The sequence below is a fragment of the Pinus tabuliformis genome, chromosome J (genome assembly GCF_031772625.1).
Source record: "Pinus tabuliformis cultivar Carrire ecotype Pingquan chromosome J, CPIR1, whole genome shotgun sequence".
NCBI lineage: Eukaryota > Viridiplantae > Streptophyta > Pinopsida > Pinales > Pinaceae > Pinus > Pinus tabuliformis.
The window spans coordinates 1,040,773,677-1,040,790,160 of NC_142295.1; the positions used below are offsets into that span (position 1 = coordinate 1,040,773,677).

General features: G+C 36.4%; 1 pseudogene across 1 annotated transcript in view; it reads right to left on the reverse strand.

Moving 5' to 3' along the window:
- LOC149230460 (transcription elongation factor SPT6-like) overlaps positions 1 to 16,484 on the reverse strand; it is a 264,092-nt pseudogene that overhangs the window by 64,310 nt on the left and 183,298 nt on the right. The window contains exon 15 of the transcript XR_016248009.1: positions 14,077 to 15,260. The product of XR_016248009.1 is annotated as a transcription elongation factor SPT6-like (transcript). The remainder of the gene's footprint in view (positions 1 to 14,076; positions 15,261 to 16,484) is intronic.

Sequence of the window (16,484 nt, forward strand, 5' to 3'; positions counted from 1 at the left end):
CAAAACAAAAAAAATAAAAAATAAAAAATAAAAATAAATAAATAAATTGGTAGCCCTTAGTACGACTAAAGCCAAGTACATTGCTACTAGCATGGCTCGCTGTGAGGCAATATCAGTAAGGATGCTATTTGAAGAGTTGTTTGAGCATGTACTAGATACAACAGTAATTTACTGTGACAATAAGAGTCGGATTCGACTTGCAAAAAATCCCGTGTTCCATGACAAGTCTAAGCACATTGAGATTAAATATCACTATCTCTAGGATATGGTGCAAAGAGGAGCAGTGAGACTCTGTCATATTGCAACGAATGATCAGATCGCTGACATACTTACCAAACCTTTGCCGAAAGGAAATTTCTTGGTATTTAGAGAGCAATTTGGACTGACATATGTGACCCTTCCTAGTGGGGGCAGTCATGGATGATCGAGAACACTAAGCTATGCTCTTCCCTCTTGTTTGAGCTCACAAGTTGGGAATGCAGTCAAGAGAGCTCCTGGGGTTGAGGGAACTCTTCATTGTAGCTTGTGCGCGATCCTTGCCATGTCTTGACAAGTAGTAATCCCCCCTACAATCAAGTTTAGGACTTGCCAAGAGTATACCTCAGTGTGCATCCTACCCACAAGTTGGCCTTGTTGGGATTGCCACTTGTCCCAATGGGTGTGGTAAACCCTAGTTGTGCACGATCCTTATCATGTGTTGACAAGTGGTAACCCCCCCAAAGTTTGTGGATGCAGGTGTTCTACCACATGAATCTTGTGGTAAAACTTGGTTATGTGTGATCCTTATCATGTGTTGACAAGTGGTAATCCCCACAAGTCTGCGTTTAGGTGGGAAGATCAGTGGATATAGGGTGATGGATGAATCTCCCCTATGATGATTCTTTTTCATTAGATTGAAAGCAAAGATAAACAGAGATGAGTATAGAAAGCAGAGATCTTTGTTGAAGAAAGAAATTCCTCCCTATTTGAGGGAGTGTTGAAAATTGGTAGCTCATAGATGAATTTTTTAAAATAAAATCTCATTTCTGACCATTTTGGAGTGACTTTCTAAAAATAGAAAGTCATGTCTAACATCTCAAGTATAACTTTTCAAAAATAGCAAATCACTTTGCTTCTATTGGTAATCAAGTATAGTTGAAGGAAAATCACTTAACTTATCATTAATCAATCCTAATAGTTCAATCTCGACTTAATCATCAATATATTATTATTATTATTATTCTGTATTATACTATGATATTATTATTACAAGTCACCTTACATTCATGAAGTCAATCACTTCGCACCTCTCTCCTTGATGACTCACATGGCACTACGTAACTCTCTCTCTCTTAATGATATGTTACACTCCCTTACGCACTCATTAAAGAAATGGCATATTCCTCTTACACTCATTAAAGGCATGTCATAAAATATTCCTCCTACACTCTCTTTAATGCATATGTTACACTCTCCTTAACTAAGGCATGCATACCTCTCTTAACGGCATAAGTTACTAAGGCATGTGTTTCTCTCCTTAATGGCATGAGTTACACTCCTGTAAATGGCATATGTTACTCTTTCTCAAGGCATGCATATTGCTCCTCCTTTATGACAATAATTTGTTGCTCCTCCTATATATGTGTCTCAGACTCATGTCTTCTCACCTGACTACTACTACTTGTGCATTGTAAAAGAAGAATTTGAACTTGAGAGAGAGAGTTGGAGAGACTTGAAGAAGATTGTGAGAGAGAGAGAGAGAGACTTGGAGAGTAAGAGCAGAACTTGGTGAGCCAAGGTTGATTCAGTGCTTCAATATTTAAGTGTTGATTTAGATGTAGGGAAGGTTGATTCAACGTTTGCATCTCCTACTGCTACCCGTGATCTTCATGCTACAACTTGTTCAGATTTGGGTGAACTTACTCATTCTCTTGATATCTCATTGTACTCTATATCTCTGTTGAACAACTAATATCTAACACAAGAAGAATTTGGTTGGGCTTTCCCCTTGTGGGTTTTGCCCTGGTCATTGGACCTAAATTCTTTATCTCATTATGTTCTTGGCTGTCTTCTATTGTGCATTTGGTTTATGTTCTATCTACAATTGCTTAACTAATATTGCAGCAGAAAGAAGTTTTTGGAATAAGTAATTGTTTTAGCGTAGAACATCATAATTTCGACAGATGTGAGGAATAAGTGGAGAGGCAAATCACTTTACCATTGTTTTGGAAATGGGAGCTATGGGGAAGGCATTCAATCCACTTTAGATTTAGCCCACAACAATTGGAGAATGAATTGTTTGTCAATGTTATAAGAAGCTAGTGGTATCTTTACAATTGTAAGTGTAAGGAATCTGTCGTCAATCAACTTGAAGTGAATTTAAATAGGTTAAAATAATTTGTAGCAAAGTGGAGTTATGAAAAAAAGTTGATAATAGAGAGGTAAGAGAAGTGGAAATACTATTGGAGGATTTATATCACCAAGATTTTGCAGCATACTCTGGTGAGGCTATCAAATGTAGGGTTACATTTTTGAAAAAAAAATGATGCAATTGTTGGATGGCAAAGAGGCAGTCGAGAAGAGACTAGAATTTCCAAGTTTTTCCATCATTACACAAACCATTGGAAAAATATAAACAAAAACGAGGCTCTCTTTTAAATTTCCTTAGATCTCTTACAAGAGAATTGATATTCCAAAGGATCTTGGAGGTTATGGCTTAAAAAGAACTAATGTATTTTCAAAATCCCTAGCATCCAAATGCATTTGAAGGCTCATTGAATGGAAAGGGCTTTGAAGTTATGTAGTGAGATAGAAATATAATTAACTCTTTTCTATTCAGAAATGGGTAAGAACCTCAAACTATGTTGCAAGAAACACCACTTCAAGTGCAGTTTGTTTCACACAGTGCCATGGAAACATGTGTCGTATGCCTTTTGAAATGGGTTTTCGTCCACACCAACACGTCCCACGTTTGGGACACACGTGACACATCCCACACAACCAAAAATGGGTTTCAAGACCTTACCCGCATTTATATGATGGGCTTCCATCTTTCATTAGGTATATTTGGACTCTTTCATTGTTTGGCCCCTAAATTTTGGATATAATCCCTATTAGAGGCTAATTACTAATTAACGAGACTTCTAGAAGCCTCTAAGAACAGTGTAAATATTTATAGAGAAGATTTCACTCTCATTTTGCCCATATTTAGAAAGAGGGTTTCATTCCCATTTTTTCCCTTACACAATTTGAGAAAGGGCAATTTGAGAGAAAAAAATGGTATGTTATATTTGTGCAGTAAAAGATGACATTTCCTTTATCTTTCCAAGAGTATTTCTAACTTTCCAAAAATTGGAAGTTCCTTTACTTGACTTTCTTATCCTTTAGGAGAATTTACCCTAGGGGTTAAAAAAACATGTGACAAATTTTGCTCTAGCGTCACACTATAATTTTTCAATTCAACAAAGATGACATTGAAAACTAGTGTTGCAAAAATCGTGATTAAATCACGATTATTTTGGCATGGCGATTTAATCGGCAATTTTTTCATTTTGAAAAAATCATAAAAATCGCCAAAAAAATCATGAAAAAAATAGTCAAGATTTTTTCCAAAATGAAAAAATCGCCACGAATTTTTCCAAACTGAAAAAATTGCGATAAAAATCGTAAAATAGCAATAAATCATAAAAATTGCCAAAAAATCATAAAAATCGTCAAAAAAACATGGATGCTTTAGATACTTCAAAATTTGAAAAAAAAATGATTTTTTTAATATTTTTTAATGTTGCCGATGTTTTGCCGATTTTTACCATTTTTCCCCGATTTTTACGATTTTTTCCAATTTTTTCCCCTCATCGATTTAATCCCAATCCCGATGTTCGCAACATTGCTGAAAAGACCATAATGTAAACAAGTAGATGAGTTTCAATAATACCAACAATATACATCAAGTTTCAATTTCCACACATTCACTCCTATTGTTGTTACACTAGTGGAGTTTGTTGTACAACACTCAACAATTTCGAGACAGTAGCAATCTTTTTACAAGGATTACAATACTAATTACCCTAACACAACTAACCATCTTACCAGTTCTTTTCATCATTGCTCGGCTTGCCTTCACAACTTTGTTGCCTTGTTGTCTTGATATCATCAAAGAGCCCAAAGTGGACCCTATTGTTGTCCCAAATGGAAAGTTGATTGCCCTATCCACTTTCTCCAATTGAACCTTCACTTCCTTGCCTCAAGTGTGCTTTAGTGAGGAGTCACTGCCACTATGAAACCTTCAGACGTGGCCCGCAACTACAGAATAAGCCCTTGCTACCTCAGGTAGGGCACTAGGAATGCTCTGTTGCTCTAATTATCTTCATTGTCACAGGGAAACCTCTTTCAAGATGGTCGTTGCCTCAGACCAGGATCTTAGGGTGTTACACTACCGAAAATTTGTCCTTCAATAACCCCGTCACTGCAGGGAAACATCCTCAGGTTAAATGCATGCACTAGAATTGGGGTTTTAGGATTGTCAAGAACCTCGTTGCCCTTGTAATTGCCCTAACAAGGTTACGTTGTCATAGAAAGGGCTAACTGCTTGCCCAGATATCACCTTCACTACCCTGGAATTGTCTTGGACAGAATTTGGTCCCACAAAATTGCTCCTTAGTTGCCCAAGCCAATCAATCCAAAGAAGTCCTCCCTTGATTGAAAGATGCCTCATAAAATTATCCCAACTAAAATGAGGAGAAAGGATTGACTAGGGTGGAATCTTTCACCAGCTAAACCAACGAGAGGTAAGGGGTCTTAAAACCCTCCAAGAGTCTTACCTCACAAAATATAAATATAATCTTTCACCACCTAAACCAACGAGAGGTAAGGGGTCTTAAAACCCTCCAAGAGTCTTATCCCACAAAATAGAAATATCCACAACCCATGATGAAAAAAATGATTCTACTCTCTTACTTATAAATTCTCTTTGGGACCTCTTCTCCTAAATTTAATTTGAGGTGCTAACAAGTTTCCCTCCATTTTGCCACAAATTTGGCTTCTTTTCACATGTTACCCCGATGCATTGAATAATGGGTCTCCCCTTTATAATTGACTATAGCCTACAGGGTTGAATAGGCTACTTCATCCTCCCTTGGGAAATTTAATTAAAAGAGGACATTACATCAATGTCACCTTAGACCACTATCCTCTTTAACGTGTTAGACCCTTTCATCTCCTCATCCCATCTTTGCTAAATGCTCCCCTCTAACTCTTAGTTCTCTTCACTTGAGTCATTTTCCACCAAATACAATCACCTGCCCTTGACTATTCGGAAAGGAACCCTCAAGACTTATCCCAACTCACCCAATCCCCCTCACTCCCATATTCATGTTTTGTGCTATGAACAAATTGTATGATAAGGATAGTAAAGCCCTCCATAGCCAACTTCAGTGTTCATTTACCCACACTCAAAACCTTCGATACTCTTATCATTGCCTTTTTCGCCAGAAGAATCATCTTTACATCTCACATAAGAAACACAAATGTGCATTTCCCCATTCCTGCACTCCTATTTCCCAAACACTTCGAAGAACATTTAGGATCACCTTCTTCCATATCTTCCCATCTACCAAGGGTACTAAGACACAAACCAGTAGTGATACACAGTCTCCCACTTGATATCAGTGCATGCTCACAAGAATACCACCACCTCCCAGTGAATCCAGCAACACAACCGGTCCAGACCTCATATTAGCGACCAAGACAGGCCTCCCAGACTCCAAACACAAGTAACATTATCCAGACAGCAGCATACTCTAGTTCAGAGTTTCTTCCAGTTCCTCTCCCTGACAATATTCTATTCAGAGCTTCCTTAATCCAGTCTCAGTTTTTAGTGAAGCAGTCACTAGCAGGGCCTGATTAACTCACTGTTTGTAATCCAAATTCTGAATACATAACTCTTGGATCTATTGTCATCTTCAAAATGATGTTTAAATATTAGACAGGGTCCTACCTCCTTGTATTTCCTTTACCTCTACTTCTTTCCTTTTTTAGGAGCCACCTCCATGATGCCACTTTGTATTGATGCATGCTGAAATACAGTGTAGCAGCAGAGAAATATTTGCAAATATGTCATACTCTTTTAACTTGATTATATTTGTGACGGTGGCAAATTAATCATGGGTTGTAAGCTTGTTTAAGATGGTTCTTTCTTGTTTCCCTATGCTTCCATAACATGATGTGTTTTTTTCTCTTTTGTTACTCTTTGAAATGATTCCCTTTTAGACAGGTAGTTTTATGTGTTCTGAATTGTCTATCTACAGGCAACAACCAATCTCACAGGAATACCCTTCTCTGAAGCTAAGAATTTGTTATTGGCTTCTTCATTGAATTTAGTGTTCTGCTATCTAAATACTGAGCAGTACGAGGAGTGTGCACAAACATTTTCAGAGGTATGGCTTCTGCAAACTAGGGAAAATATGACAAAATATCACTATAAATAACTGCTAGGAAAGGAAGCAATGGTGTGATGTAATAAATTTAGACATAAACAAGGATATAAAAGAATCAAAATTGGGTGAACTTTTATCACTTGAATGAGATTCCTGCATTATATGTTATGCCTGCTTTCTTTTGGTTGCAATCCTAAATTTTACTGTTTTTTGAGGGATGGTCTTATGCATTTCAATTGTTAAAAGCATAGAAATCTGCATGTGTCTTCCACACATATTATCTAGCATACCCTGCTGTGGTCTCTTGGTGTGGAAATTAAATATCTGATGGTAGGAGACATTGTAAGATCAAGGATTAATGAAAGCTGGATAGGGACTGCTGGATGCTGTCCAAGGGACAAAAGATCAATCTTTCTCTCTCTACAGAAGAAAGAATTGCATTCCAGACTGTGAATAGTACAAGACCTGCACTGTTAGAGATATTCAAATGGGTAGAAGGGTGTTGAGAGAATCAACGATGTATTTTATTCAATCCAATAACAGGTAGTAAATGCATGTGCATATCGAAGGAGAAGCCTTGTAAGGAGAGACTTGTGTCTTTATTACATCATAATCATGTTATTACAATTGATGTTTTAGAAGTCCGAATTGGACTCAGAACTGGCCAAGGGTTTGAATGGACTTAAATCAGTTTATTGTAGTTTATATACTGGTTTACTAAAAAAATACATAAAACATGAAAGTTTGAATGAAAATTACATGTGTGCATCAATGTAAATCCAAGATTCCAAACCATTAGAGACTGTTGCTCAATGAAAATTACTGTAGTTTATATACTGCTTTACTAAAAAATACATAAAACATGAAAGTTTGAATGAAAATTACATGTGTACATCAATGTAAATCCAAGATTCCAAACCATTAGAGACTGTTGCTCAAGTTGAACTCTCTGCTTAGCTGAATTTATCTCCCAAGATGGACTACGTAACTCGTGTACAAGAATTTTATGTTAGTTAACAACATTTTTGAATTATCTTCTTGACTCTTTGTTGATTGGAGTTTACCTACGTTGCCAGGAAACGTGTGTTAGGGGACGGGTATGGGGACGAGTACGGGGAAGGGTGCGTCACTTTTTGAAACAGACTATGTGGGTTCATCGGGGGTATCTTATAATTGATATATATTATATATTTTATAAATTATAATATATCTGAATTTTGAAATCTTCCAACTTACAACAAGAAAAATCATTTAAAGACTTAAACATGAACATTCACTTTGAAACTTCAAATTTGATATCAAGTGGAAATTGCAATTTACATCTTACGTTACCAGATCTGTGGGGTCAGATGACAAAAACGCATATCCACAGATCAGAAAAAGGTACAGATACGGATCAGCAATGCATACGGTTCTGGAACGTATCTGGAATTTTCAAACCATTTCGAAACATTTTAGCTGGCCCAAGCTAGAATCTAGTGGTTTTGGAGGCAGATCCGACAACAACAAACGATTTTCTGCATTTTGACAGTTCGTTTGGGAAAAATCTCATGGAAAATTGGACAGCGTATAAATACAATTGTTCTTTTGTCCATTGTAATAAGAGATAGAACGACGGAAAATAGCACAAAAACTGAGCGTGGTCGACGAACACTGTAAACACTGTGACCATGGAGACGAGAGAAAATGTGAGGGCAATGGGACTGGACCGCTATGTGGACAGTAGCGCTCGAGGGCGACAACGAGGGCCACAAGAGCGAGGGCAACGACACTGGAGCATTGTGTGACAGCCACGGGCTTGGAGCGCTGCGTTGTGTGAAAGGCTCTGTATCGTGTCCAAACAGTTGACCATTCTGTTGAAAAATAAAACGTATGTTTTAAATTTTAGACTTTATTTATAATTACTTTAGAATGTAGTTTATAATTATTTGTATATAATATAACTATAATTTAAATCAATATTATTATAATATTAAATATATTTAATGTGATATGTTCATTTAATATTTAAGTATAGATATATCAAGAATATAAATTATAAAAATTAAATAGTTTAAATAATATAAATTAATTTAAATTATTGTTTAAAATATAGTCATTTAGAAAAAAGAAATATAAATAAGTTTTAATTATAATTATTATTCAAATATTTAACATATTATAACTATAAAATATAGTTGTATTAACATTTTTAATATTTAAATTTCGTTATAATATTAGATATTACATTTAATAAATATAGTCAAAATATTAAACATTTAAAATTATTTAATAGTTAACCTATATTTAAATATTTAATAGTTATAATTTAAACTATCATATATTATGCTAAATAATGAATTTTTTATAATATAAACTATAAATTATAAAAGCTTTTCTATAGTGTTCTCAGAATGCTTTTTATACAGTGCTAATGTTGTTATTCATGAATGGTTTTGATTTTGAACTTCAAATATGTTTTTTAAAATTAAAGAAATATTATTATATATTTTTGTACTTGTCATATCCTAGCCGTATCCGGATCCTCACTTTTAAAAAATTTGGCGGATCCGTATCCAGATTCATTTCCATATCTTGGTAACTTAGATTTACATATTGATGTGAATAATAAATATTAGAATCATAAGTATATGTCCATTGTCATACTGCATTCAAAATTTTCCCTAAGGCATTTCTAAACATGAAATAGAAATTTCAAATTTTCAAAATTCCAAAAAAATTGAAACTGAATAATCAACAAGATTAGGCTTCCTTAAGCCATGTCATCAGTATCCATTTCATCAACATCACTAAGATCTTCAGTCAACAAGCTCTCTAGGGAGGGATCACTCTCATCTAGAGCCTCCTGCTCATCCACAGTAACTGGAGGTAGCTCAATAATATCATCTGTCTGTATCTCCTCGTCCACAAATGTAGCATCATCTGTGTATTGATCCCATCTCTTGAAAGGACCCTCCCTGTACCCTGGGTCTGTACACGATATGAGACTAAGTGTACTATGAATGTATACTACGTTCTAAACTTATAACTCATAGCATGTGTTTTTATTTTCCCCATTTGACTGTATTTGATTCAAGATGATATTCCAGGTGTTTTTAACTTCCAGGGACCACTGTAGGAGTGAAGTTATTTATAAATTATAAGCCCATTTGGTACAAATTCCACTGATTCACCACAGTATCAATTAATCAATCTCTACTCCACAATAAATATGCTAATAGTGATGGAAACACTTGATTTCCTCTCAGTAGCTGGAAGATGTTAAATTTCTCTTCTGCTCTCAATCACATAAAATGGGTAGAAGTGTTTTGAGAGAAACAATGATGTATTTTATTCAATCAATGAAGCATTTTATTCAATCCAATAACAGGTAGTAAATGCATGTGCATATCGAAGGAGAGACTTGTGTCATTACTACATCATAATCATGTCATTACCATCAGTGTTTTAAAAGTCAGAATTGGACTCGGAACTGGCCAAGGGTTTGCCTGGATTTAAATCAGTTTATTGTAGTTTATATACTGGTTTGCTAAAAAATACATAAAATATGAAGGTTTGAAGGAAAATTATGTGTACATCAATGTCAATCCAAGATTCCAAACCATTAGAGACTGTTGCTCAAGTTGAACTCTTTGCTTAACTGAATGTCTCCCAAGATGGACTCCATAACTGATGTACAAGAATTTTATGTTAATTAACAACATTTTTGAATTACCTTCTTGACTCTTTGTTGATTGGAGTTTACATACTATAACTAAAACAAATTATGGTTTTATTTTCCCCATTTGACTGTTATTGAATCAAGACGATATTCCAGGAATATTTGACTTCCAGGGGCCACTGTGGGGGTCAAGTTATTTAAAAATTCTAAGCCCATTTCATACAAATTCCACCGATTCATCACAGTATCAATTAATGAATCTCTAATCCACAATAAATATGCTAATAGTGATGGAAACACTTGATTTCCTCAGTCACTGGAAGATGTTAAATTTCTCTTTTGCTCTCAATCCCAGCCCCAGACCCTGCACAGCCTGTCCTAGATCTGCTTGGACACCAAACCAGCTGGTTCTGTATGGAACTAGTTCCAGAAATGGTTTGAGGCCTGGTTTGGTGCCTTTGGAGGTATGGCCAGCTGAACCGTCCAGTTCTAGTTCTAGTTCAGCTGGTTTTAATACATTGATTACAACCTTGTCCAAACTCACTGTTAAATTGGTCCTAACATTAATTTTATATCTTTGACACTAATGACCTCCTAGGACCTAAGTCCTACAAAATAAACATTACATTAGTTTGTCTAACATCCCCCAATATTCCCAATGTCTGCTGCTTGAACTTCTGGACTACAAAAAATCAGCTCTATTTCTTTCTTTGGCACTTGGTCCCTGATGTAGTGATGATGTACTTCTATGTGTTATGTTTTTGAATGGAATATCTATTCAGGTCATGGTAAGATACTATGCAGACCTGCGCTCCTAAGCAAGCCTATATAGCTAAAAACTGAAACCTATGAAAACAGCTGAATAAGGAACACTAGATCTACCAAGACAACAAAAAATTATGGCAGCAAGCTTATATTGCAGCAGTCCATCACATGTCTATGATTCAAAATAAAAATTACAGTAACAATTTAGCTCACATAAAACAACTAGAATGATTAACAGTAACTTATAATAGTTCCGTGCTTCATGCAGCAAGTCTGAAAATGTCAAACCCTAGCCCTTAGTCACCTAGAAAAGTGTGCCCAGCCCACATAAGTGAATTTCCTAGAGTAGAACATTTGTGGGGAGAGAGTGGATGCATGAAAGCAAGCAACTCTCTCTTCTCAGAACCTGGGCGCTATCTATATTTGGAATCACTCTCTAATACATGGACTTTAGTGAAATCTGGAAAAGCTAAACAAAAGAGAAGCATTTTCTAATTCTGGAAATAACTAAAACTGGTAACCATCTAAGGTTGTCACATGCAAGTTGGAGGCCTTCCTTGAAAGGCAGGAAGAAACCTAAAAATCCTATAGAAGGATGATTCTTAAACACTCCTGGATCAGCACTGTGGTGAGCCCTTGAAGATTGGTGATACTGTAGGAAAGCCTGGAAGAAATGAGATAATCCATAGAGGCAAAGTTTTGCAGCCCTTGGGGCAATACTACCCACCAAAAGCTTTGGATCAACTCAAAATAGAGGTTGAAAATAGCACTGGTGCACAAATACCAGCATGAAAAGCCACAAAGAATGTCAAATTATCCACAAAAAAGGGATGAAAGAACCCTGTAAAGGATGGTCCGGAAGGAGAACTAGTACAGCAACCATAGGTGCTATCAACCAGTGAAAAAGTCTTCTGGATATGCAGAGAATAACTTTGAAATATCCTTGCAAGAAACCAACTCCAACACCACCAAAAATTATGGCAACAAGGAAATATTGCAGCAGTCAATCACATCTGTCTATATAGTATAATTCGAAACAAAAATTACAGTAGCAATATAGCTCACATAAAACAACTTGAATGATTAACAGTAACTTACAATAGTTCTCTGCTTCATGCAGCAACAATGTCAAACCCTAACCCTTAGTCACCTAGAGAAGTTTGCCCAGCCCGCATAAGTAAATTTCCTGGAATCGAACATTTGCTGGGAGAGTGTGGGTGCATGAAAGCAAGCAACTCTCTCTTTTCAGAACCTGGGCACTATCTATATTTGGAATCACTCTAATACATACACTTTAGTGAAATCTGGAAAAGCTAAACTAAAGAGAAGCATTTTCTAATTCTGGATATAACTAAAACTGGTAACCATATAAGGTTGTCAGATGCGAGTTGGAGGCATTTCTTGGAAGGCCTAAAAGCAAGAAACTTAAAAATCCTACAGAAAGATGATCCTTAAACACTTGTGGATCGGTACTGTGGTCAGCCTTTGAAGATTGGTGATACCGTCGGAAAGCCTGCAAGAAATGAGATAATCCATAGAGGCAAAGTTTTGTAGCCCTTGGGACAATACTATCAGTACCAAACAAAAGCTTTGGATCAACTCAAAATAGAAGCTGATAATAGTGCTAGTGCACATGTACCAGCATGAAAAGCCACAAAGAACATCAAAACATCCACAAAAAGAGAATGGAAGAACTCTGTAAAGGATGGTCTGGAAGGAGAGCCAGTACAGCCACTCAGGTGTTTTCAACCAGTGAAAAAGTCTTCAGGATTCACAGAGAATAACTTTGAAATATCTCTGCAAGAAACCAACTCTCAATGCCAACCATTCAAAACTGTGGAAAAAATTCTCAATATCAGTGCATAAAAGTGGGCCAAAGAAAATCCTAGATGGGGTGGCTTTTCCAGAAAACAGTATTACCAAAAAACAGCCCCCAAAACTCCATAGGTTAGGCACAATCTTCCACAGCAAACTCTGAATCATTGAATGAACATCGAAGATGAATCCCTAAAACCTGCAATAAATAGAGAAGATAACAGCCCTAGGGCAGTGTACTCCTTACAGAGAGAGGAATGCCCTTGTGCGAAACTTTTGGGGAGAGAAATTAGCCCAATATTCATTAGAAATGCCAAGCATGAAGTGAGAATGACTAAGGAAGAGGAGGTTCACACCTGCTCTGATACCTTTTTGAAATCACAAGAGATAAGCAAGAATCAAATGGAGCCACCCAGAAAACCCTCAATCAAAGTAAACCATAAGCACAGAAAGAGAAGATAAAATAAACCTATCAATAAGAGAAACACAAGATGTGGATGCCTGTAGGCTAAAAGAATTACATAAGAGATCACTTAGCTCATAATAAAAGAATTTGATACAAATGAGGGAGTTGAGATAAGATAAGTTTATTAATGTCCAACAAATAATCAAAAGTAGGTCAACGAGACTGCTCAATACACAAGTGGCAATACAAAGTGGGAGTGTGAAGTTACTCCTATAAAAATGGGTGTGTTATTTAAACATGCTCATAGGGGTGGGGTGCTAGCCCCAAGGAGGTTGAATTGATCGTCTTACTATGCAGCTTCTGTCTCTAAATTTCATCGAGGGCATTTCCTAGTTCTTGTTTATTTGTTGTTACACCAGTTCTTTTAGATCATTTGACAGCTCTATTTTGCTTTTGGCCCGAAGTTTCCTATCAGGACTAAAGATTTTTTTTTTTTACTCTATCTGTATTTTAGGGAGGCTTTATATTGGACTGTCATAAAGTATCTTTGTAATTTTTGCTAGAAAGGTTACTCTAGAAATAGCACAGGTTTTGTATGTGAGATCTTTTCAGCCTTAGAGTTCAGTAAACTCTGGAAATGACTCACAGTTGTTATGTAAGTAGGAGATATGATATCTTCCTATAATAACTCCCATTAGTTTGAATGGCAGTTGCCATCTGAAAAACTGAAAAATGTAATTTTGTTCACAATAATAAAATTACAACATTTGTCTGCGGTATGTATTAAAACAAAATTATGCCAGCCAAATATACAAAAATAAAAATATTCCTCTATATATTTGAAAAAGACATTTTATATATGCACCTAACACAGAAACTGCTATATAGAGAGACAAAAAGAGATAAAGATTTGGACAAATAGATATACTACAGATCTGATATTTACATGAAAATAATGTTACAATGCAAATATATATCTCAACAGTAACCAAAATTATTAGTCAAAAATTCATTACCTCCATGGCTTCTTCTGCTGAAATGTTCTGGAATCGTGGATGCACGATCATCCGGGATTTGAAAGACTTTTTTGCAAGCTCCTTTTCCTTCTTTGCTTTTTCCTGCTCGCTGTGTAAAAGGGATTCATCTTTTGCATAGAACCGATCCTTAACCTGTCCACTCTGCCAATGATCACTCCTTAACTCACTTGCTTTGCAAGTCAAATCCACTATGTACATTGCTTTCTGAATACTTTTCACCCGACAGGTAAGGATACTGCCTTCAGTGATCTTTTCTATTGGATCAATATCTCTATCATCAGAAAGTTCTTCCTTCATAATTATTCCTGTCAATCCTGATTCCAGATCACATACTACACGATTATTTTGGACAAAACGAACAGTTGCTTGTACAATCTTCCCTTCAGAAAGACTCTCTTCACTTTCTCCAGTAAGCAAATAAAATTCCTCATCTTGTGTTGGTGGTTTATGTTCAGGCCGCCATTCCTCAAAACCTTTTAGTAGCTCAACTTTAATATCACTCAGGGTTTCATTTTTTCTATCACCTGTTCGCTGCTCCACACTTCTGCCATATTCATCAATATCAATGGCTTTAAGCAGATCGGGATGACTTTTCACATGTTCAATTGCCATTTCCTGTGCTTCTTCATCCATGTCTTCTATCTCCTGTCCCACATCCTCACAATATACATCCTCAGCCATTTTCTTGGCTAGTTCATACGACTCTGGATGAATTCTGGTATCATCCAATGGATCCATGACATGATTACTAGAGGCAGCCTGTCCAGTCCCTCTAACCCTTAAGAAACCTGCAGCATTTATAAATACAAGCCGCTTCATTGCTCCAAGGGTGGTCAATAAGTCTCTACGAGAATAAATACGCCCTGCCCTTAAAATAGCCCTCTGTAAGGATGCAGCTTTTCTCGGTCCAAGTCCTGATACAAATTGCAGCGGGGAAAACATCCACTCATGGCAAGCAGCCAGGTTTATATCAACGCCAACTTGATTGGTTATTGTAACCATCACCTGTTCAATAGCTTCATATCTTTCATCTGGATTAAGGAAATGTTCTAATGAATGAAGCTTTAATGATAATATCTCTCTGCCAGGACCACATAACGTTGCAACCATAGCTAATGGATTTTGAAGATACCTGCCAAGAGCTGTGGCACGTCGGACAATACCTGTAAAGCAAACAAAAATCCTCTCAGTACAAAACACAGCATAATCTCTCATTGCACCAAGAGGTACTTTCAAGTTTCTACAGCTCAGGTGGGTAATATTTTGTATAATGCTACAAGTATACACAGTAATTTTCTAATAGTTAGTTACCACCAACATTGCTGAAATAAATGTATGCGCAAATCTTCCTATTTTGAAAAATAGTAAACGAGCCAAAGAAGATAAACCAAGTATGGGATAGGTCCATTTGTTTCAGTCTTGTTGTCGCCTAAAATGTACACCTAAGTGTGGGAAAAGTTTCCAACCCCACAAGGTATAAACTTTAAGGCACAATCAGAGCAGGGGCTGTCACCTATTCCCCACTCACTCCGTTTAAGCTCTCTCCTAAACAAACTATGGGGGGTAGTCCCTAAACATGATTATAAAAGAAAAACTTGTTGAAAACAACAACTTATGGGAGACTAAGGGCAAGGCAATTGCTTCTAAGTAACTTGAATTTATGGATTATTTAGCAAGTATGATTATTTAAATGAGCAATGTAAATATTACCTAGATGGATTCCAATAAGATCAATATGACAACGACAACATAACAGTGATAAACCAGTGCTTTAAAACAATGCTCAATAAAGAAATAACACTTGCAAAATGAAATGATGCTTGAAGTCACAATGATAAGCAATTGCTGCAAGACCGGTGTTAGTACAAGATGATAGCACAAAATTGAAATATGAGCAGTGAAATATAACTTGCAAAATGAAAGAAATTTGTACTTCTACTTCAAAGACATGCTCAAAATAGATGGATCAATAGTAAAGGACAAGGAGCAAGTAATTACAATGACAAGTACAAGAAAGATATAATATTGGAAGTAAAGATAGATGCTCACAAATCAACAATGTGCCAAATGAGATGATGTTAGAATGGATGCAAGACTAAACTATGTGTGATGCAAGGATCTCGGTTGATTTTAAGTTATATGTCTAACCTATGGGTGAATGCCTTCTCCTCAATTATCAAAGCAACCCTTAGAACAAGGTTGTTGGGAGAAGTGTTGGGGAAGGAGGCTAAGGCCTCATTAACGATACCTACCCAGGACTTCTAGCAACCCAAATGCCTTTGTTCCTACAAGGGCTCGGCCACAAGAGAATTGTAAGGTCACTCGTTTTAACCATTGTTTTGAGGGTCAAGCTTCTCAAATTGGATAATGAAGAAGGTTGTCCTATC